Raw genomic sequence first — 23,580 nt, forward strand, 5'->3', positions numbered from 1 at the left:
TGATTGGATATTACTATTATAGACATTTTTTCATTCAATATTATAAGATATTATCCAATTTTGAACAATTGAATAATATTTTAACCCATGATTCCTTGATCATAACCATTTTTTCTGAGCAATTTCATGACAGATTTAATTACTTATTTCCATAATTAAGAAATTGTTGTTTAAATAAATTCTAGAATTGTACCTCCAGGTGCAAGTTAACGAGGAAATTGTTGGGTGAAGCAGTGGATCAATGAAGTAAAAAAAACCAAGGAAGTGTTGGGTGAAGTGGAAGTGCAATGAAGCAGTGCATTAGAAGTTGACCCGTCCCTATAAAATATTGTCAGAAGCTATGCAACTGGCTCAGCTCAACTCACGTCTTTAAGGGATTTGCTTATAGCTCTGATGCAAATAGAACTTACCATACCTCATAGATTCGAATGTAGAAGCCACCACCTACCGTGCAGGATTGGAGTTTTTCTTTGATGTGATTCACTTTTTACAATCTTCTAAAAGCCATAATTGGACGCCTCTATTAGTGTGTATGCATACAAAAACATAGTTGACCTCAAAATAAAACTTAGGATATGATCTTCTAAATTTATATATAATGAGTTTAGAGTTCAAACTTAGGTTAATGTGGTAAACTTAATTCAACGATCAGGTAATGTAAAGGGAGGTTGCAATAAGAGGTGCTTTCTTCTTTTCCAATCAAATAACGAAGAAATTTTGGTTAAATGTTATCATTTTTTCTTACACTGTTGAGCCCCAAGTATCTTCGGTTAAATGAATGATATAAAAAACAAGTTAACACAATTAATATGTAGTCAACGACATACTAATGGTTATATACCTACTCGACACATATAATAACCATTTTTTTGGTTACTTGTTGTGTTTACATTCTCACCTAGTAATAGATAACTATGTTGTTTTTCCACTCTATGTTTCACACATCTTTGAAATGTAACCATGAAAACATCACTTCATGTTATTTCATTAACCTTTGAAGGATTGAGGTTAGATGAAAGAGAAATTAAAGTATAAAGTCATGTAAAAGGTATGTGTTTCCCTTGCATGTGTGACGGGGAAAAATAAAATGTTGAATCATAAACAAACAATGGAGTATTTTGAAGTATCTTGTATTAATGTCGATATTTGACATGGTAGACGTTGTTACTTATAAAACAAGAGCTACGTGGTGGTAATCTCATTGTTGTTTTTTTTACAAGTGTAGTTTTTGGATGCAATGCACGGTAATCCAACTGTGCTCATGCATACGTCAAAAAATGTGGATGGTTTTGTGAAAACTAGAAACAACCATGCGACACCCCTTTTGGCGGTTTTGAAAATGATAGGGGGTACCCTTGGTACTCAATCTGGTCTGTTGATCCTTTGTACTAGTGGTTTTGCAATACAGCTACACAACACCTTGTAAACACCCCCTCCCACATTTACCCAATTTCATCTGCCTGCCAGGGTAAACATGAGATGAAGAGTTACTATGAAATGACATGACTTCCAAGCTCAAGTTATGGAAATGGGGTAGATAAACTGACAACTGACAACATCCCTTAGGGCTACAGGACACTCAAGGGCCAAAGGACCACCCTAGGTGACCAATCCCTGAGTTGAGGCTCTTTTTCACTACCCTAAGTGCACAATTGAATGCATGCCACAACCAGGGTGTAGTTATAGGCATTCAACTACTTACAAAACACTACCTCGATGCAGTTATAGCCCAAAATCTCTAGTTCAGAGGGTGCAATCCTGAGGTCTGAGCCACTTTTTCAGGTTAGCCTCCAAACCACTACCCATAACTTCTTGTAACTTCTCAAAATGATAGATGACATAGTGACAAATATTTTCATACAAAAATTGAACAAGAACTAATCTGGGACATCCGTAGGCCATAACAGACAATTTGTCAAACACATGCCATACATAATAGTTACATGTCATGAATGCATATTTGATCATAAGGATCTGAAATCCATATAATAGTCATTAAGAAGGCTCTATTCCCTCTCCACATAGCTACAATAACACTTGTTATTCCATGCATTCATCAACCATTCATTAGCTTATCAAAACATGTAAAGATCCATAGATAGGGTACATCATTTAACCAACATATAGCCATCTTACAAACATAATACAAACCATGGAAAAGTAGTCAATATATAACCATCATAATCAACACATATGCTTATAGATCACAATAGGAAAATACCTCATATTAACATATGAAAATTCCAACCAATTTGTCAGGGACTTCCATGTACCACCCATCCATAGATTGGGTTGAACCAAATATTTCTTTCAACCATTCACCCCTGCACCATATTCCAAGCATGAATGTGGGATCTCATGGGATAAACCAAGACAAAACCAACCAGGGCTTCTAGAGGCCAAACCACCTCAACCCTAAACCAAAGTGATTCCACCTCTATGGTCGAACATCACTAAAATCAACTAGATCAGTCTCTACCCAAGATTTCTAGGGCTCCAAGAACTAGTAACTCAACCCACAACCTTCTAGGGCTCTAGAGTGTTTGTCCAACCTGACTCCAGGGACTAGTGTCTCAACTGACCAAGGGTTCCAGAGTGTTTCTCCCAACCTAGGCTCCAGGACTAGCAACTCAACCCAAGTTGTTCCAAGGATTCTAGAGAATTTGTTCCAACTCGCAACCATAAGGAACATGAGCACCAATCAGGAAAAAATTCAAATGGAAAACCCATAACACCATGGCTATCTAGGAAATGGTAAGGCAAGGTTGAGACCACATTCAATCCAGGAAAATATCCATGCCAATGACAACACATAACCAAAAATCACATGCATCTACCATGCATCCAGAAATTAGCAAGGAAATCAGACATGCAACTTATTACCTCCAAAGAAATTTAGTTGTGGCTAGTAATCCAACTATTCCTTTGCATTTTCCTACTTTCCTCTGTCATCTTCCTCCAAATCCAATGTATGCAAAAGTGCTCCAAGAATGATCTAAGTGTGAAAGATAATGAGAGAATGGAAGAGAGCTCTAAAACTGAACTGAAAAAAATAAAAAATAAAGAATAAATAAATAAATAATTGTGAAACGATCCTCATAAGCATTTTTATCATTGAGGCGTTTATTTCTTCATTTTACCTTCAATTTTCCCTCTCATACATGTCTCTTCAAATTCTTGTTCTCCTATTTCCTTTATTTTAATAATTAAATACCAATTATTACATCTTTGTCTTTGTTAATGCCTTTGCCAATTTCCATAGGCATAAATTAATCACAAATGATACCCATCATTATGTTCTTCCCAACATTCATCTTAGAATACATGTCCCATGACCTTGGTCTTATTTTATTTACATGAAAAATGAATCAGGGGTTGTTACAAACTCTTCCCCCTTGGGGGAACACCGTCCTCGGTGTTCTATGACACCTATGACAAACAAAACCACTAAAAACAAAAAATACTACCCATGGAGCTTTATAACATAGCTTGATGCAATATTTACAATTAACAACTATAACAAACCATGACCCACATGATAAACATGACAATCATATCGCTTATTGGAGATTTATAACACAAGTCATTATGAAATTTACAACAACATCCATACACACTTATACATATACCAAAACTCATTTTCCAATTGATCGAACAAATAATGAAGGATATAAAGCCCATATCTAATCAATCATCTTCCATGTAGGTTCATTGGGCTCAAAGTGTTTCCATTGCACTTTAACTTGTTTGATTGCTCTGTTCCGAAGCACGAGTTGTTTCCACTACAATATGCATTGTGGTTTAGGCTAGAATTCTCCCTCTGGTTCCACCTGTAATACAAACTAATCAATCACATGATCAACATCCTAGACATACTTCTTAAAGAATGAAACATGGAAAACACCATGGATGTTCACTTTTGGAGGAGATGCAAGTCTGTAGGCCACTGGTCCAATCCTCTCAAGGATCTCAAAAGGTCCGTAGTATCGAGGTGCCAACTTGGCACATGATCCAATCCTCAAGGAGCTCTTCTTGGGCTTTATGCACAAGTACATATGTTCCCCACCTTGAAACTCCTTAAATACCCTATGTCAATATGCATAACACTTCTACTTGTCCTATGCTACCTTTATATTCCATTTGATAACCTGCATTTCTTATTCCAACTACGCCAACATATCCGGTCCAATCAGTACCTCGTTCATTGAATCACTCTAGCTGATAGGAGTATTACAACTCTTCCCATGAAGTGCCTCAACCAAACCCATCTTCAAGGACTCTTGATATCCATTATTATAAACAAACTCTACCAGTGGAAGATACTCTTCCCACTTCCACTGCTGATGCATGACATACATCCTCAACATGTCATCAAGAATCCCATTAACCCTCTTTGCTTCTCGATCTATTCATGGATGATAAGCTATACTAAAATCCAACTCTGTCCCCAAACCTGCAAACAACTCTTTCCAAAACCTGGAAGTGAACTTGGCATCTTTGTTTGATATGATCTTCTTAGGAACACCATGCAATCTCACTATCTCCCTGATGAAAATCTGAGCTACCTCACTAGCTGAATTCGTAGAATTAACTGCAATGAAGTGAGCTACCTTACTTAACCTGTCAACCACAACCATGATGGAATCATGCTGCTTCGATGTCCTTGACAAAATTTTAAGGAAATCCATGGAAATGACCTCCCATTTCCACTCTGGAATTAGAATCAGATGCAATAAACCACCTGGATGCTTACACTCTGCTTTTACTTGCTGATAGTCCAAACATCTCGCAACAAACTCAACCACCTCTTTCTTCAAGTTCGGCCAATGATAGAACTTATTAATTGTTATCAATGTCTTCTAATATCCCGGGTGGCCTGAATACGACTTGACATGAAACTCCCTCAAGATAAGCTTCTTGAGCTCACTTTCATCTAGCACATAAATCTTGTTCCCATATTTGACCAAGCCATCTACCATGAGATGATACTCCTCATCCATATCACCTTCACCTTGTTGTTGTAACATATGCCTCAACTGGTGATACCTATCATCATGTTGTCTTTCCTACAAGATCCACTCCTACAAGTCTGTCCAATAAGAGCTCACTGCTGCAATGTGATTTACCTACACTCTTCTACTAACAGCATCTGCGACCCTGTTCTCCTTTCCCTTGGTGTACCTAATCTCGAAGTCAAACTCACTAAGAGTAGCCAACCATATAGCTTAGCTGACATTTAGATTAGGTTGGTCGAACAAGTACCTCAATTCACTACGACTACTCATCAAGATGAACCTCCTGCCAAGAAGATAATGTCTCCACATATTCAAGGCATGAATGATAGATGCCAACTCAAGATTGTGAGTCACATAGTTCTGCTCGTGTTCATTCAACTTTCTTGACTCATAGCATACCACCTATCCTTCCTGCATTAGGACTCCACCAATTCCTTTCTTGCAAGAATCTATGCATACCACAAACTCTTTGCCAGGATCTGCAATCTTCAAGACTAGAGCATTTGTAAGCAAATTATTTAACTGCTCAAAACTAGTTTCACACTCCTCTGTCCATTCAAATTTCTTCTCTTTTCACTGCAACAATGTAATAGGATAGGAAATCCATGAGAAGTTCCTGATGAACCTCTTGTAATAACCTATTATTCCCATGAATGATCTAACCTCATCCACATTGCTAGGAGTTTCACACTCCATGATAACTACGATCTTTTCCAAGTCCACTGATATACCTTCCTTGGAAATAGCATTTCCCAAGTAATGAACTTTTGTCTGAAATAAATTGTACTTACTAAGCTTGTCATACAACTAATTATCTCTCAACAATCTTAACAATGTTGTCAGGTGTTCTGCATACTCTTCCTAATTCTTAGAATATATTAATATGTCATCGATGAATACTATCACAAACTTGTCTAGATAAGGACTCAACACACTATTCATCAAACACATAAAAGTAGTTGGAACATTAGTAAGACCAAAAGGAACCACTACAAACTCATAAGCCCATACATGGTATGAAATGTGGTCTTGTAGATATCCTCTTTTTTGATGTGTACCTAATGATATTCTGATCTCAAGTCAATTTTCGAGAACATTGTTGCTCCCTTCAACTGATCAAACAAGTCATCAATATGTGACAAAGGATACATGTTGTTGATCGTTACCTTGTTCAATTTCCTGTATTAATACATAACCTAAGAGTAGCGTCTTTCTTCATCACAAACAATGTTGGTGCACCCCTAGGTGATACACTTGGCCTTATGTATCCCTTATCAAGCATTTATTTAAGTTGCAACTTCAATTCCACTAACTCTAGAGTGTTCATCCCATACGATGCCTTTGATGTTGGTGCTGCTCTTAACATCAACTCAATAGAAAAATCCACTTCCCTATGAGGTGGTGACTCTGAAATATCTATTGGAAATACATCCTGAAACCGCTGCAAAACCAGATACCTCTTCAAGACTTCATCATCCTCAACATTATTTCTTTTGTCACTAGAAATATGAACTACAAAAAATACACACCCTTTCCTGCTACTGTGCTTTTCCTGCATAGTTGTAACCATTCTCACTGATGTAGAATTCTTCTTGCCCTGCAAGATTCTCCTCTCTCCATCATCATCCACGCACTCGATAGCCTTGTTGTAGCAAGCTACCTTAATCATGTGAATGTACAACTAATCCATACCCAACAACATACTGTATGATCCCAACGGAAGCACATTTAAATGCACTGATGTAGACACACTGTTCAGTTCAAATGCATAAGATCTCACCCAATGATGAACTATTTTATTGGTAAACATAGTTATCGATCAAATGAGAACTTTACCGATTACCCATTTTTTTGAGGTAGCAAAAAAATCACGCGATTTTGAAAAGTGATTATTCATAATACACATATTTTTTTTTGGAGCATATTATTGACACTTTAAATTTTCTTACGTATCAAGTATAAACATAATTTTTAAATGTTAGTGATTTTCATGCTTATTTTGAAAAGTGTTGATGCAACATCAACCCATTTTTTTTAGAGGGCTTATTTTTGACACTTTAAATTTTTTATGTATCAAGTATGAACATTTTTTTTTAAATGTTAGTGATTTTCATGTTGATTTTGAAAAGCGTTGATGTAGCATCAACTCTTTTTGTTTAGGGGGCTTATTTTTTACACTTTAAATTTTCTAATGTATTAAGTGTGGATAATTTTTTTAAATGTTGGTGATTTTCATGTGGATTTTCATATTGCTAATAAAAGAAAAAAAATTAAAAGCATGACAAAAAAAAAATCAAATATATAAAAATATACAAAAAAAGACAAAAAAAAGAAGTACAAACATAAAAATGTTAAAAAAGGAGTTTTCTTTAGTGTGACTTTTTGGATTTTCAAGTGCTGAAATACAACGGAAAAATTTGAGGTGAAATCTTGATTTGTGTTATTTAAACTGGTTTTTTTACTATATATATGGATTTAGCACCCTGAAAAACCTCTAGGGAACTTCGATTGTGCAGGGGTTACCCATTAAGTTTGTGATTTCAATAAATTCCTCGATAATTTTAGAGAAATTAAACCGAAAAAACTTCCAAAAAGTCTCACTAAACACAACTCGGAAAAAAACCAAAAGTAACTTGTAAAAAATAAGAATTAAAATATATATATATTTCAAAAAACACATAATTTAAGAAAAATAAAAAATAAAAATTAACCAAATAAAAACCATGCTAGATGGTTCGAAACATGTTGACAAATAAAATTTGATGTGATATTTTCCAAAAAAATTTCATGAAATTAAAAATAAATATTTTTTAAGTTTAAAATAAAAAACACACAATTAAAAAAAATATTAATTTTCTTTTGTGGGCCCTAGAGGCCGAGGTTGATTCCTAGAATTGACCTGCTACCCAGGACTATGGGGCCTCACGCCTGGGCGGGGCGGGGCTAGGCACCGCGGCTATAGGCGGCCAAGGTCATGCTTGGTCTTGGCCGCCTAGGGTCACGAGGCCTCGGGCTTGGGCGGGGCATGGTCGCACCGGCCATGGCCGTCCAGTGCCACGGGGCCTCCGGTCTGGGCGGGACGACACTGCACAACACTGCCCCACCCACGCTCGACGCCCCGTGACCTTGGGCAGCAGGTTGATTCCCAGAATCTTTCTCAGCCAACTTGGGCCCAATTTTTTTAATTTTTCAATTTTTTTTAATTGTGTAGTTTTTTTATAACTTATAAAAAAATAATGTTTTTATTTTTCTTAAATTATATATATATAGTTTTTGCAAGTTAATTTTGATTTTTTATACATCTTTATGTTTGTTTTTTGTTGTTGTCTGTTTTATATATTTTTTTATATTTGATTTTCTTTGTCAAGTTTTTAATTTTTTTTATTTTTTTGTTACTAGTTATTATTTTTTAAAACTTTTTGTGTTTTTATTTTTTTTCAATGTTTGAATTTTTGTTTTCTTTTGTATTTATTTATTTTTATTATTTGCAACGTCTGTGTCGATGCTCGATTAGCAACCCGATCCCATTATGTGCAATTTGATAGTTGATTTTAATGTTTTTGATATAATGAATCGATTATGCCCCCATAATGTGTCAATTACATGGTTGGTCTTTAAGTTTTCATTAGAATGGGTCGAGTTCACCTAAATTGTGTGTCAATTTGATGGTTGATTTTTATTTTTTTGTTGCAATGTGTCAAGTTCTCTTAGGCTAAGATTTTAAAATCGCTATATATTGAGCATTTAAAAAAGAAATTGCTCTTGGTATAATAATTCTTTCATTCGATGTTCATTTAAAAAAAAAAAATTAGTCATAAATTTTTTCCATAATGTCATGCTTGAAATATTTTGAAAACTTAAGGTTTTTTTGTAATCGTAATCTTTGGTTTTAATTACATGGCTGAAAAATTGTCAAGATTTTAATGTTTTTCTAAGTCATGATATTTTATCTTTAATGCTATGGTTGAAAAAAATTACAAGTAATTTTTCTTGGAGTTCTCTTTAATGCGACTTTTTGGACTTTCCATTGCCGGAATCAGGCGGAAAAATTTGAGGTGAAATCTTGATTTATGTTATTTAAACTGGTTTTTTTACTATATATATGGATTCAACACCATGAAAAACCCCTATGGCACTTCGATTGTACTGGGGTTACCCATCAAACTTGTGATTTCAATAAATTCCTACTGGATTTTAGAGAAATTAGACCAGAGAAAACCCACCGGAAAAGCTTCCAAAAACTCTTACTAAAGACAACTCGATTTTTCTTTAGCACCATGACTGAAAATTGTTGGAATTTTAAAGTTTTTCAAAGACGTGATATTTTATATTTAATGTCATGCCTAAAAATCGTTGGAATTTTAAGTCTTTTCAAAGACATGATATTTTATCTTTAATGCCATGCTTGAAAATCATTAGAACTTTAAAGTTTTTCGGAGTCATGATATTTTATCTTTAACGTCATTATTAAAAAATGTTGAAAAATTACGTTGGAAAAAAAAAGACATTATTCCATCATCAACACTTTTCATTTTTAGGGTGTCTTTTGCACACAAAAAAATGGTTTTTATTGGATTTCTTGTTTTGAGGTAATAGTTCTCATTTGATCGGTAACTTTGCTAGTATTTGTAGCCAATTGCACCAACCAAGGTTCTACATGCACTTATTTCTTCAAGCAACACTTATCCACTAGGTCAAGATTGATATAACTATAGTTAGATCTAGGGTCAATAAAAAAAGAAACATCTTGATCACAAATCTTACCTTCCATCTCAATAATGGATGCTTGATGATCAGCCTACCTATTATCCAATGTTGCATAAATCTGAGGAATACTTTGTCCAACATCCCCAACTGTCTGTGCCTCCTGAGCACAATATATCTGAGATCTACCACCATGATGTTGTGTACAATCCCTCTTGTGATGATTCTTGCCACAAGTCCAAAAATGCAAAGGCTTCCTACCATCACCCTTGTTTTTCTCCTCAAACTGAAATCCATGTCCTCTGTCAACTTCATTGAATTTCTTATACGACGTTGCATTCTCTTTGTCACCTGCATCCTGAGGTCTTCCTCGTTTCTTATCCCACTTTCCTTTAGTCTTGCCATTCCCTTTACAACTTTGCTTAGGCTCTGAATTACACTTATACTACTCATAACAATGCTTCAACTTCCAATTACTTCCTCTAGTGTTCGAGGGTCATCATACTCAACCTAATCCTTAAATGCTAATGACAGTCCACTAACGAATCTTTGAACCTTCATCTTCACATCCTTAAGATATGGCACGTACCTCAACAACTCCAAAAACTTATTTCTATACTCGTCTTCTGTCATAGATCCCATCTTCAACTCGTAGAACTCCTTAGCCTTTCCGTCATAATATCTCTCACACAAGTACTTCGTGAAGAGTCTTTTGAATTCTTGCCAACTCAACTCCTCTATCTTGATACCTCTAACACACTTCACATCTTCCCACTAGATGTTCGCTTTCCTCTTGAGATTGAAAATGGCTCTCTTGGCTTTCATATTCTTTGTATAATCATGTAGCTCGAAGAACTTCTTCATCCCAAGCAACCATGTTTTTGCATCTTCTGATTTCTTTAGCTATCCATCAAAGGTAGGAGGCTTAGCTTTCTTGAACACATCCAAAAAGTATTACTTCTCACTCCTCCTGTAAGGATGATAACAATGATGACCATGTTGTCTCTCTGAACTAGTACTAAAATAAAACCCATAACCACTACGTCTCTTGTCAGGTGTATCCATCCATCAACCACATTAGATTATGTCATCCTTGTCCGACTTGTCCCCTCCATGAAACCTGCTACCATATGCCCCATTTTTCCTTTCCTCTTGTCCATAATTGATCGATGGTTATCCCTGTCTCTGTAAATATGATACACACTAAAGGATCATTGCATTGACCTCTGCTTGCTTTTCCTGTGCCCTGGCAAGTATTTCTTGTGACTGAATTATTCTATCATCATCTGCTTTGCAACTTCTGATTTCTTCCTTCAAATTTCTCAAGGTGTCCTATGTTAGGAGAGTATTCATCTCTTTGTTGCTCATCTAATCTATAAGGAGAGTCACGTGAATTGTAATCCACCATTTTGATTGTCATTTATGATCTTCTTCCTGCAAACATACCATGTCAGATAAACCAAATATAAACATGATCAAACATACCTTAGTGAAGTTCATGGGAGGCTATCTTGTCTGCACAGTCAATCTAGATTAGCACAACATATGTATATATAATGAAATCAACATATCAATCATCTCAACATCAACATCATGATGACACAAGACCATAATAGTGACCATCACAATTCATGCATAACAAACACATCAAAAACTAACATGCATGCATAACAATCACACCTAGCCCATTCAATCGAAGTTTTTAAACCGGGAAGCTCTGATACAGCCCTGTAAATACCCCCTCCCACATTTACCAATTTCACTAGCCTACCAGGGTAAACATGAGACAAATAGTTACTATGACATGACTCGACTTCCAAGCTCTAGTTATGGATATGGGGTCGACAAACTAACAACTCACAACATCCCTCAAGGCCATAGGACACTCAGGGGCGAAAGGACCACCCCAAGTAACAAATCCCTAAGTTGGGGCTCTTTTTCACTGCCCTAAGCCCACAACCTCATGCATGACAAGGCCAGGTTTTAGTTATAGGCTGCGGTTATAGCCAAAAATATCTAGTTCAGAGGGTGCAGTCGCGATGTCTGAGCCACTTTTCCGGACCATCCTTCATAACACTACCTATAACTTCTCAGAATGATAGATGGCATAGTGACAAAGATTTTCATATAAAACTTGAATAAGAACTGACCCATGACATGCCTAGTCCATAACAGAAAATTTGTTAAACACATGGCAGTGATAAGAGCTACACATCATGAATGCATATATGATCATATGGGTCTGAAATCCATATGCTAGTCATTAAAAAGGCTTTATGCCCTCTCCACATTGCTACAATAAAACTTGTTAGCCAATGCATTCATCAACCATTCATTTTCTTATCAAAACATGTAAAGATACATAGATAGGGTACATCATTTAACCAACATATAACCATCTTATAAATAGAATAGAAACTATGGAAAAAAAACCATAAGATAACCATCATAATCAACACATATGTTCATAGATCACAATAGGAAAATACCTCATATTAACACACGAAAATGCCAACCAAGTCACGAACTTCCACGTACCACTCGACCATAGACTGGGATGAACCAAATATTTCTTTTAACCAATCACCCCTGCACCATATTCCAAGCATGAATGTGGTATCTCATGGAATAAACCAAGACACAACCAACCATGGCTTGTAGGGGGAAAATCACCTAAGCCTTCAACCAAAGTGATTCCACCTCTATGGTCAGACAACAATAACATCAACCAGATCAGTCTCTACCCAAGTTGTCTAGGGATCCATAAAACAGTAACTCAATTGACATCCTTCCAGGGCTCCAGAGTGTTTGTCCAACCTGGCTCCAGGAACTAGTAACTCAACCCACAACCTTCCAGGGCTCCAGAGAGTTTGTCCCAACCTAGGCTCCAAGACTAGTAACTCAACCCAAATTGTTCCAGGGCTTCTAGAGCATTTGTTCCAACCCCAACCATAAGGAACATGAGCACCAATCAGTAAAACAATCAAGTGGAAAAACCACAACACCATGGCTATCTAGGAAATGGTAAGGCAAGGTTGAAACCACTATTACTCCAGGAAAATCTCCATGCCAATGACAACACATAACCAGAAAATCACATGAAGCCACCATGCATCTAGAAATAAGCAAGGAAATCACACATGCAACCTCTTACTTGAAATTTAGTTGTAGTTGTTGAGCTAATGGTTCCCTTGTGCTTTCCTGCTTTCTTTTGCCTTCTTCCTCCAGAACCATTGTATGCCAAAGTGCTCCAAGAATGCTCCAAGTGTTCAAGAGCATGAGAGAATGAGAGAATGGAAGAGAGCTCCAAAATGAAACTGACAAAAAAGGTTGTGAACTGATCCTCAGAAGCCTTTTTATCATTGATGACTCTATTTTCTTCATTTTTCCTTCCCATTTCCTCTCATACAAATTTGTGTCTCTTCACCTTCATTTTCTCCTAATTTCCTTTATTTTCATAATTAAATGTTAATTATTGCCTTTTTTCCTTTGCCAATGCTTTTCCAATTTCCATAGCCATTAATTAATCACAAGTGATACCTATCACTATGTTTTGCCCAACATTCAACTTGGAATATGTGTCCCATGATCTTGGTCTTATTTTATTTACATGGAAAATCAACCAGGGGCTGTTACACACCCCCTTCTTGTTAACCTTCAATGGGCCTAAGGGTCCCACACCCATTGATCTAGAGCACAGAATATCCTAGCAGTTGATCTGTGGTCAATGATTTCCATTACAAGTTGTCAAATCACTATCATTTCCCCACAACATTGAAGTCCATGGCTTTAATATGTGGTTTATCTCCAAAAGTAATATGTGTGCATGCCAAGTTGATAACTCACAACCCATTTGCATGTCAATAAATATATTGGTCAAGCCTGGTTTTGAGAAAATCTATAAAAAAATATTGGGCATAGTTTGATTCTATTATAGGAGGAGGACATAAAGGGAGCTCATGAACCTTTGGACACAAGTAAAATGATACAATTGCCTCAACCCTTAGTGCTTTTAAAAGCATCCTTTAAGCTCATTACTTCCTAAGACACCCGAATTATTTCTTTTGTACTTGGGTTTTCTATGTTTGGTTTAAGACATTTTCCTGCAGTTCCTCAAAAGTTTTGCAAGAAAAAGACCTAGATTTGAAACTGTTAATCTCTTCCATTGTCTCTCCATTCAGTGCCACCATATTTGAAGTGCCAACACTAGCTTGGCCAAAATTTTGAATATGGTATGTCATTGCTCAGATATAGGGGGAATCTCGAGATTCCACTGTTAAGATTTTGTTTCAAATGGCTCGGAAATTGTTGCTATGTATAGGGGAATACTCCAAAGAAATTGAAATTAATAAATGTTCTCACCTCGTAGCACAAGACTTACAATAACCCTACTTGTTGAGTATGATTTTCTAGTCTTTAATCACTCTATCATTACTGGCACAACATGTGAATGTGATGGAAGTGAAAGAAATTATTTATGTTGTATCTAATGGTTAGCAGCTTGGTGTGTGTAAAATCTCGTGGTGTGTATGAGCTCTTGAGCCACACGCATCCTTGACAACATCATCTCCCCCTTTAGGCTTTAATGTATAAACTTTAAATACATTATAAACTTTCATGTATAAGTTTCATCAATCCATGATTTGCATAGTTTAAATAAGAGTGATATTTGGTTCTTGTTGCAATCCTTAATGCACAAACAATAATAGCGAACTTTGTCCATAGAAAAAAACTTGCAAATTTTAGTTATGCCTTACGCCTTACGAACATTAATGCCTTTATCCATAATCATCCGCCTTTTCCTCAATGTGCAAGAAACTCCATTAAATAAACAAGAACGAATGACGTGAGACCTCAGGCATTGGTAATAGGGTGACATCATCACTTCGGGAAACACAAAATCTATAGTCCATATTCTAAAATCCCAATTTTTTTAGGTAAATTTTCTGTACGACACAAATTAATACCTCCACGTCCATGCTATATGTCACTGCACATAAACGGAAACTTAAGAGTTTGATTTCACTTCATGTGTACTTCATAGATACTTAGTTAATTATTAAAATGATATTTTAGAATAATATTGTTGTATAGCTAATAGATATTTAGTTAATAAGTAAAATAACAATTTTAAAAAGTATTTGTATGTATTTAATGGATACTTAGTTAATAGTCATTATGGTACCTTTAGTAATAGGTAGGAATTTTAATACATTTATTTATTTCTCCAAATCAATTCAAATTCATTATAATAATATGATTGTTGTATTCACCAATCGTGGTGATCTATTTGATGACATTAGCTATTAGAGAAGCGCCCACCACCTTGCCATTTGCTAAGGAAATTTATGGATGGGTGGCATGGCCTACCACTTCTAAGACGGTTTCATGCAAAAATTTAAATCACACATGCTCATTGACTGGTTTATTAACGACTCTCTGTTTGTGATGAATAATGGTGCAAGTTTCTATTTAAGGTTTAGAGGTAATTCATATCTGATGTAGGTGGGACATATCCTCTCCTTGGTTTGCTTGGTATACAAGAACCCAAATAGGAAAGGTGCGCTTCTAGGTTGTAAAACACTCTTTCATGCCAAATATTGTGGGTGGATGGATGTTTATTCCTTTTGAAGGTACTCTTGCATGTCTCAATAGTCATTTAGCTACAGTTAAACGTTATAGTTGCAAGGTTGGCAGACTTAGTGCACCAGAGGGGCATATTGATTCTAGGAGGTGGGGCTATCTTGTGAGAAAGGTGTACTCTAATCCCTAGTCATGTCATGGGCACTCTTTTTGTGGCATTTATAAGGTACTCTCTGGTTTGACGTTGACATCCTTTTAATTGGTTAATTTAAGTTGTATATGGTAATGCCTTGCCAAGTCTTGGAATTTCTTGGTGTTTTATTTGGCATTCTTGAAGTTTGTTTGATTCTTGAAGGGTACATGTTCTTTATATGACGAGTTTGATTATCAAGTCTTTAGTATGTAAGGCTCTTAAATTCTCTTTATCTCTGGAAATTGTGGTTTTATTGGTCCTATTGAGAGGTGTATTAGAATCATGTGCATGTATCAATTAAATTTTCCCTTTTGCATGGATTACACAGAGTGTTGTTACATGTTCTAACTATGGTGCTAAGCTGCAAAGGTCTACCCCTTTGGATTTTGTTGTTGCCCTCTTCTGGTGATTTTTTTTATAGTTTTGAGTTAAGTTGCCTTCTGGTGGCTACTTGTGCTTTCTGTAACAAGTTCCCTCTTTGTGTTTTCAATTTGTGAGTCTGCCTCTTTCTCCCTGGTAATTGTCACCTTTTTGGTTTTGGTGGGGAGCGTATTGGGGCTTTGTGCAAGTCTTAGTGGCATGTAACCCCTAGTTTGGTCTGTATAGTGTGATGTCATGTGTTTTAATTGTGGTGCTTTGTTGTTGGGATCTCCTTCTTTGTTCTTTGTTAGGGTTTTCTTCTGGTTTTTGGATAGATCTTTTACAGGGTGTGCAACCCCATCTAGTTAAAGAGTGGGTGAGTGGGGTTTACTCTATTGGGTGTGTGTTATATTATTTCCATGACTAGCCATAGTAGTGAAGCCCCTGTTGCCGAGTTTGAGGGGGACAGTAGCCCCGGTCTACGAGATCTGGAGCAGTGCCCTGGGGAATTTTTATTTTTTGGACCTTATATTAGGTGGGCAGACCTACCTATGGTTTTGTGCGTGGTTCTTGCACATGGTTTTGGGCATGATGGTTTTCTGCCCATGGTATTTTGTAGATTCTGTCAAGGGAACTATGGTTATGTTATAATCCAGGGTTAATGGATTGGGGTTTATGGATGCTTCAGCATGTATATATATGTATTGTAACATTGAAAGGAATATAATGAAAAATCAATCTGGTAGTCCCAGTTTTGGGATCTAAGGGAAAATCTTTGTGTATATATGTTTTATGTTTTATGCTCTCACCATTGCTTATTTTCTATTTTTAGAATTCGTATGCAGGTAATTTTTGTACTATGTTTAAACCTACATTTGGTATCAGAGTTGTTTTGGCTTCAAGGGGACACCTTTGCTACTGAGGGGTTTTTCTCAGGCTTGTAGTAGAACTTGTTCAGTGGGAGATCCGTGGGATCAATTCTTGTGGTGAAATAAGATGGCGAGTAGTGGAAAGATAGAGATCGAGAGATTTAATGGTCGGAGTTTTGAGTTGTGGAAACTCAAGATGGAGGATCTGCTGGTGGACAAAGCTCAGTGGATTGTGGTAGATCTGGGTACTAAACCAACGACAATGTCAGCTGAAGACTGAGAAAAGTTGGATTGGAAGGCAAAGAGCACAATATGGTTTTATATCTCAAATTCAATATTGTTGAATGTATCAGGGAGAAGCTTTGGCGAAGGCTTTGTGGGACATGTTAGGGACTTTGTACCAATCTAAGTCTTTGGTGAATAAATTGTTCCTATGAAAAAAGTTATATAACCTGAGAATGAAGGATGGAGACTCGGTGACAGAGCATCTGAATGCCTTTAATATTGTGGTAAGTCAGTTGTTATATGTTGATATAAAAATTTCAGATGAAGATAAGTGTATCAGTTTGTTGCGTTTCTACTAGATTTATGGGATGGTCTGGTTGTTGCAATATGTAGCAATGTGACTGCCTTGCAGTTTGATGAAATAGTCTCATCCTTGATGTTAGAAGAGATGAGACGGAAAAATACGGAGGGCCAAAATGGTGATGCCTTATTTGTACAAGGACAGTCCCAGAACAGAAACAAAAATAAATCCTCGAGTGGGAGATCTAAATCTAGAGGGAGATCTAAATCTCCACGAAAACCTGTAAAGGTGTGATGGAAATGCAAAAAGGAAGGGAACTACAAAAAGGACTGTAGATCTAAATATCTTGAGAAAGGAATTGGATATGATGATGCTCCTTCTGCATAGGTGAAAACCACCTCAGATGAAGGTGGGGGTGTGTACTTGGATTCTTATTCAAGTACACAAGTAGATCATGAGGCATGGTTGATTAACTCAGGTGCATCCTTTCACTTCACTCCCCACAGGGAGTGGTTTTGCGAGTATGATAAATATGATGTTGGTGATGTCTTCTTAGGGGATGATAGGAAGGCTAGAATCATTGATCTCGAAAAATTCAAGTTGAAGTTGCAAGGCGGAAGGATTAGAACACTTTCAGGTGTTCTGCATATTCCTGCATTCACCAAAACTCTGATTTTTGTAAGCAAGTTGGATGATGCAGGTGTAAAAACAATGTTCGATAAAGATACCTGCAAGATGGTTCGGGGAGCACTGGTATTGATGTGGGGAGTTCAGATTGCAACTCTGTACAAGCTTCAGGGTAGCACTATTATTGATGGATGCAACAATTATGTGGTTCCTAAAAGTGGAGCAGAAAATCTAGTGGTCTCTGGAGAAAATACCATGCTATGGCATCAAAGGCTTGGACATATTGGAGAGAAGGGCCTTCGAATACTTCATGGTAATGGTATGGTAAAAGGTATATCTAATTTCTCTTTGGATTTTGATTTCTATGAAAATTGTATATATGGGAAGCATAATCGAGTGAGTTTCCCCTTTGGTGCTAAGAGGGTGAAATGGATATTAGAGCTTCTGCACAATGATGTGTTTGGCCCTGTGTTGGTTCCATCACTGGGTAAGTTTGGGTACTATGTATCATTTATATATGACTTCTCAAGGAATACATGGATATATTTCCTCATGAAGAAATATGAAGTCTTTGACAGGTTTAAAGAATTTAAGGCTCTGGTGGAAAACCAAACAGAGAAAAAGATAAAGGTGTCAAGAACATATAATGGTGGAGAGTTTTGTAAGAAGGAATTTGAAGAGTTCTACAAAAAGTGTGGTATAGCATGACAAAAGACTACTCCATACACACCTTAGCAAAATGGAGTTGCAGAAAGAATGAACATGACGTTAATGGAAAAGGCAAGAAGCATACTTAGTGGTGTCGGGTTAGGACAAGAATTTTGGGCAGAGGTGGTGGAGACTGAATGTTACTTGGTCAATAGATCACCTTCATCAATGTTGGAGGATAAGACTCCACAAGAGGTATGGACTGGTAGGAAACCCTCTCTTTCACATCTAAGGATATTTGGATGTGATGCATATGTACATGTTCCAAAAGGAAGGTTGTGTATAGCCACAATGTGGTGTTTAGAGAGGTGAAAGATGTTATTAAACATGAAGTCCTACCAAAGGAACCTAAGAAGATATATTTTGAGCTAAAGGAGGAGGAATCCGACTCTACAACATAAGAGGAATCAAAAGATGAAGAGCCACAAACTCCAGTCGTGAGAAGATCGGTTCAAGAAAGAAGGCAGCCAGAAAGGCATAGTCTAGCTTCTTTCTATTTAAATTTTGCTTTATCTGTTATTGATGACGATCCCATAACTATCAGGGAAGCAATAGATTTAGAGGATGGAAAAATATGGAAAGAGACCATGGTTGATGAAATGGCATCTTTGTACAAAAATGAGGTTTGGGGTCTAGTGGAGTTGCCGGATGGAAGGAAACCCATTGGAAGCAAATGGGTGTTTAAGAAGAAGATGAATTCAAAAGGCAAGGTGGAGAAATAAAAGGCTCGGTTGGTAGCGAAAGGTTATTCCCAGTTGCTGGGAATTGATTTTGGTGATATTTTTTCTCCTGTTGCCAAGGTAGATTCTATTATATTACTTTTATTTGTTGCTACTGTTTTTGATTTTTAGGTAGAATAGATGGATGTGAAGACAACATTTCTTCATAGGAATCTGGAAGAAGAGATCTACATGAAACAACCTGAAGGCTTTGCAGAGAAGGGTAAGAAAGAACTAGTATAAAGGTTAAAAATGTCTCTGTATGGGTTAAAACAATCACCGAGGATGTGGTATCAAAAATTTTATACATATATATGAGAACTTGACTTCACCAGAAGCAAAGCATATCATTGTGTGTATTTATAATTAATTGGTGATCGTGTTAATTATTTAGTCTAGTATGTGGATGATATGTTGTTGATTGGAAATAACAAAGAAATTATCTAGGAATTGAAGACCCAATTGTCCTCCAAATTCGACATGAAAGATCTTGGTGCTGCAAACTATATTTTTGGCATGAAAATTAAACGAGATCGGGCAAAGAGGAAGCTCTAGTTAGACCAGAGGAGCATGTCAAGACAATACTGCAAAGGTTTAATATGCAGGATAGTAAATCAATGAAGGTTCCTATTCCCATTGGTGTAAAGTTATCTGCTGAAAAGCGTCCCATGACACAAGAAGAGGAAGAGGACTTGTCATGTTTTCCATATGGAAGTGCAATTGATAGCCTGATGTATGCAATGGTCTATACTAGACAAGACATTTCACATGTAGTGGGAGTATTGAGCAGGTTTATGTCAAAACCAGGGAAGGAGCATTGGACAATAGTAAGCAGGTTTTCAGGTATTTGCATGGCACTAGTGATTATGGTCTATGGTACCAAGGAAGACCAATATTGGATAGAGTTTTGGACATCAGTGGCTTTGTTGATGTAGCCTGGGCTAGAGATCTAGACCAGAGAAGATCTACAAGTGGGTATGTGTTTAACCTATTTGGCCAGTTGGATGAGTAAGAGACACTCTATAGTGGCACTTTCAACTACAGAGGCAGAATACATGGTAGCCACTCATGCAAGCAAGGAATCAGTTTGGTTGCAAAGATTGTGTTCAAGTATGGGGTTAGTACAACGAGCTATAAGGATAGACTGTGACAGCCAAAGTGCAATTTTCTTGGCAAAGAACCCTGCTTATCATTCAAAGACATATCCCATTGATGTTCAGTATCACTTTGTAAGGGATATGGTTGAGGACAAAAAGGTATTCTTGGTAAAGGTGGACACTTTGAAGAATACTGCAGATGCATTGACAAAGTCTGTGAGCACTGAGAAGTTCTCTTGGTGTAGAGAAACAATGTTAATTGTAGCGTTGGACCAATGACTAAGCTCTCATGTGGCCCCATGTGGAAATAAAACAACAAGTGGGAGAATGTTGGGTGTGTGTTGTATTCTTTTCACGACTAGCACCAGTAGTGAAGTCGGGGGGTTAGAAGGGGGGTGACTAGTCCCCCCTTCGTTGCATTGAGTGCAGTAGGGAGGTCACATGGGGGGGGGCATCCCCCCATGTCAAGGGCTTTGAGGGGGTTGGTAGCCACCTTCTATGGGGTCCAAGGTAGCGCCCTAGAGAATTTTTGTTTTTTGGACCCTATATTAGGTGGGTGGACCTACCTATGGTTTTGTGCGTGGTTTACGCACATGGTTTTGGGCATGATGGTTTTCTGCCTATGGTATTTTGTAGATCCAGTCAAGGGAGCTACAGTTATCTCTAATCTAGGGTTAATGGATGCTTCGACATGTATCTATATGTATTGTAACATTAAAGGAATATAATGAAAAATTAGTCTGGTAGTCTTGGTTTTGGGATCTAGGGGAAAATATCTATGTATATATGTTTTATGTTTTATCTTTTATGCTCTTGCCATTGTTTATTTTTTGTTTTTAAAATTCGTGTGCAGGTAATTTCTATACGGAGTTAAAACCTACATAGCCCATGTTACCTCCTTTCGTCATGGCCAGGAAATGTATGAGATGTAGATGGGGATCAACTGGAAGGGGTGATTGTAGTTTTGTTGGTAGACTACATGCACACTCTAAGGTACAAGAGGTAGCCTCTCGCTATCATGTAACAAATTCCCTTGAAACCAAAATGAACATTTGACAATTGGAGTCCCAGGTGGCACATGAACATCAAGCTTACTCTGACTTAGAGCTCATTGCTAAAGGATCCAACTAGCTTGTTGACCTTGGACACACTAGGGGACGAAGAAACCAATACCTACATTTTGTTACTTTACACTAGGAAATGAAGACTTTACTTAGTTGTTTTCTGAAGGAGAAAAAGTAATACATGAATGACATTATTTCACTTCTAAATGTTATTCAGAGGATCCAGAGGCATAAAAAATACTATTTGAAACGACAAGATGTTCATCTAGCACATCTGGAGAGTCATCTTTAATGCGAGGGAAAGATATTAGGCCTTGTTGGAACCAATGCCAAAGATATGGAATTGGTAACCTTGTTTGACTCCTAACCTTCTCTCATGCTTTCTATTGATCTCTTCAGTGATGGTTTTTGTTAAGTTTATGGTTGGCACAACAGTAGTCCTTTTTAGGTATTTTGGTGACTATTATGAGGATGATATTGTACTTTGGATCTCTATGTGTTAACTTGAGGCCACAATCATCTTTTTGTGGGCATATTGTAAATCATGATGTACTTGGATGTAATATTGTAAATTGCAGGTAATATAATTTTAACTTATATATATATATATATATATATATATATATATATAATTGGTGTATGAGCTCATACATATGTCATGTCATTTGTGGGAAATGAATCTAAGTGGGGAGAATAATAATCATTCCTCTCAACCACCCCTATGAAACCCAAATGATAAATAACTTTAAATTTATATTCAGATAACATTCAATAATATTAAATAAAAGATGTTGAAAATATAAAAGAAATAGATATTTATTTAAATATTGTTAAATATTGGTGTTTAAAATCAAACACAATAATTTTATAGGCTAAATTTTTTGTGCCAATTTAAGGTTGTAGGATTGATCTCTAACATATCTCATCATAGCAAAGTGATACACTCAATATTTATTGTTGTCTCTAAATTTTAATTTATTGACACTTAAAAATAGATAGATTAATTTTTAAATTAAACTATCCATGAGACCATAACTCATATAGGAGAAGAAAGTAGTGGCAACTTGTGTGACTTTAAACTAAGCACTAAAAAACAACAAATCAAAAATACACTACATGAATGTAACCACCAATTGTTCCTGTTAAATTGTAGCAAGAAATGGCTTCATTTGACTTATGCCTTAGACTAATGAGGAAATTCAAATTTCCACATCAGCAAGAAGACTTGAGTTGTAGTTAACAAGAGTGACATGGCCAAGACACTTAGTTAAGTAAATCAATTCTATTTTGTGGGCAAGAAGCAGAGTTGTGCATGAGTTGATTGCTAAGATCTAGAAATCTATTGGATTTATAGTTAGTGAAACTCAGTTATCTGAGCTCTAGTCATGAATATAGTCAGTATGAGTTCAGTTGAGTAGTTGTAACTGTTGTTAACCCACTAATCTCTCAGTTAACTAGTTAATTTACTAAAAATAACCTTAGTCATGCATGCAATTCAAATTGCCCACTTGAGTGGAGGGAAAATGCATGTTTGTATTTATTATTTTATACTACTGAGTGTACAGAGTTGGCATGTAGAAGATGAGCTAATTTCCTCATTATTGTGCAAGAAATAAGAGAAAGTACAGGAACACGAGTGCAGGTAGAGCGAATGCATGAATGTGAGTGTAGGCTCAGTATTTTCTAGAGCAGTCTCAAGAGGAAGAGATTAGTATTGTAGTGCAGGTTGAGCTTTAGGGATTGAATTTGTCATTATAATAGATCAATTGTCTCATCTGATATAATACAAAAAAAGGAGGGGTTTTCCCAGTTGGGTTCCTCGGTAAAAAATACTTTTTTCATTGTGATTAAATGCTTGTATGTGTTTCTATTGTATGTTTTCCCTTCCACAGATTAAGTACAAGAAATTTGTGTCTATTGATTTTAGTCTGATTTCATTAGCAGCTGCAATTTTTGAGTTATTTCTACATGGTATCAGAGCTATTGAAAACTACATAGAAACCAGGTTCCTAATTTTCTCTCAGAGAACTTTCGAATAACAAATTTGTGGTGCAGGAATTTCTCTAGTGCATGATCGATTTTCTAGGAGGGAGCATAGAAATTTCCCATAGGGAG

This window comes from Pinus tabuliformis, chromosome 1_2, assembly GCF_031772625.1.
Source record: "Pinus tabuliformis cultivar Carrire ecotype Pingquan chromosome 1_2, CPIR1, whole genome shotgun sequence".
Taxonomy (NCBI): domain Eukaryota; kingdom Viridiplantae; phylum Streptophyta; class Pinopsida; order Pinales; family Pinaceae; genus Pinus; species Pinus tabuliformis.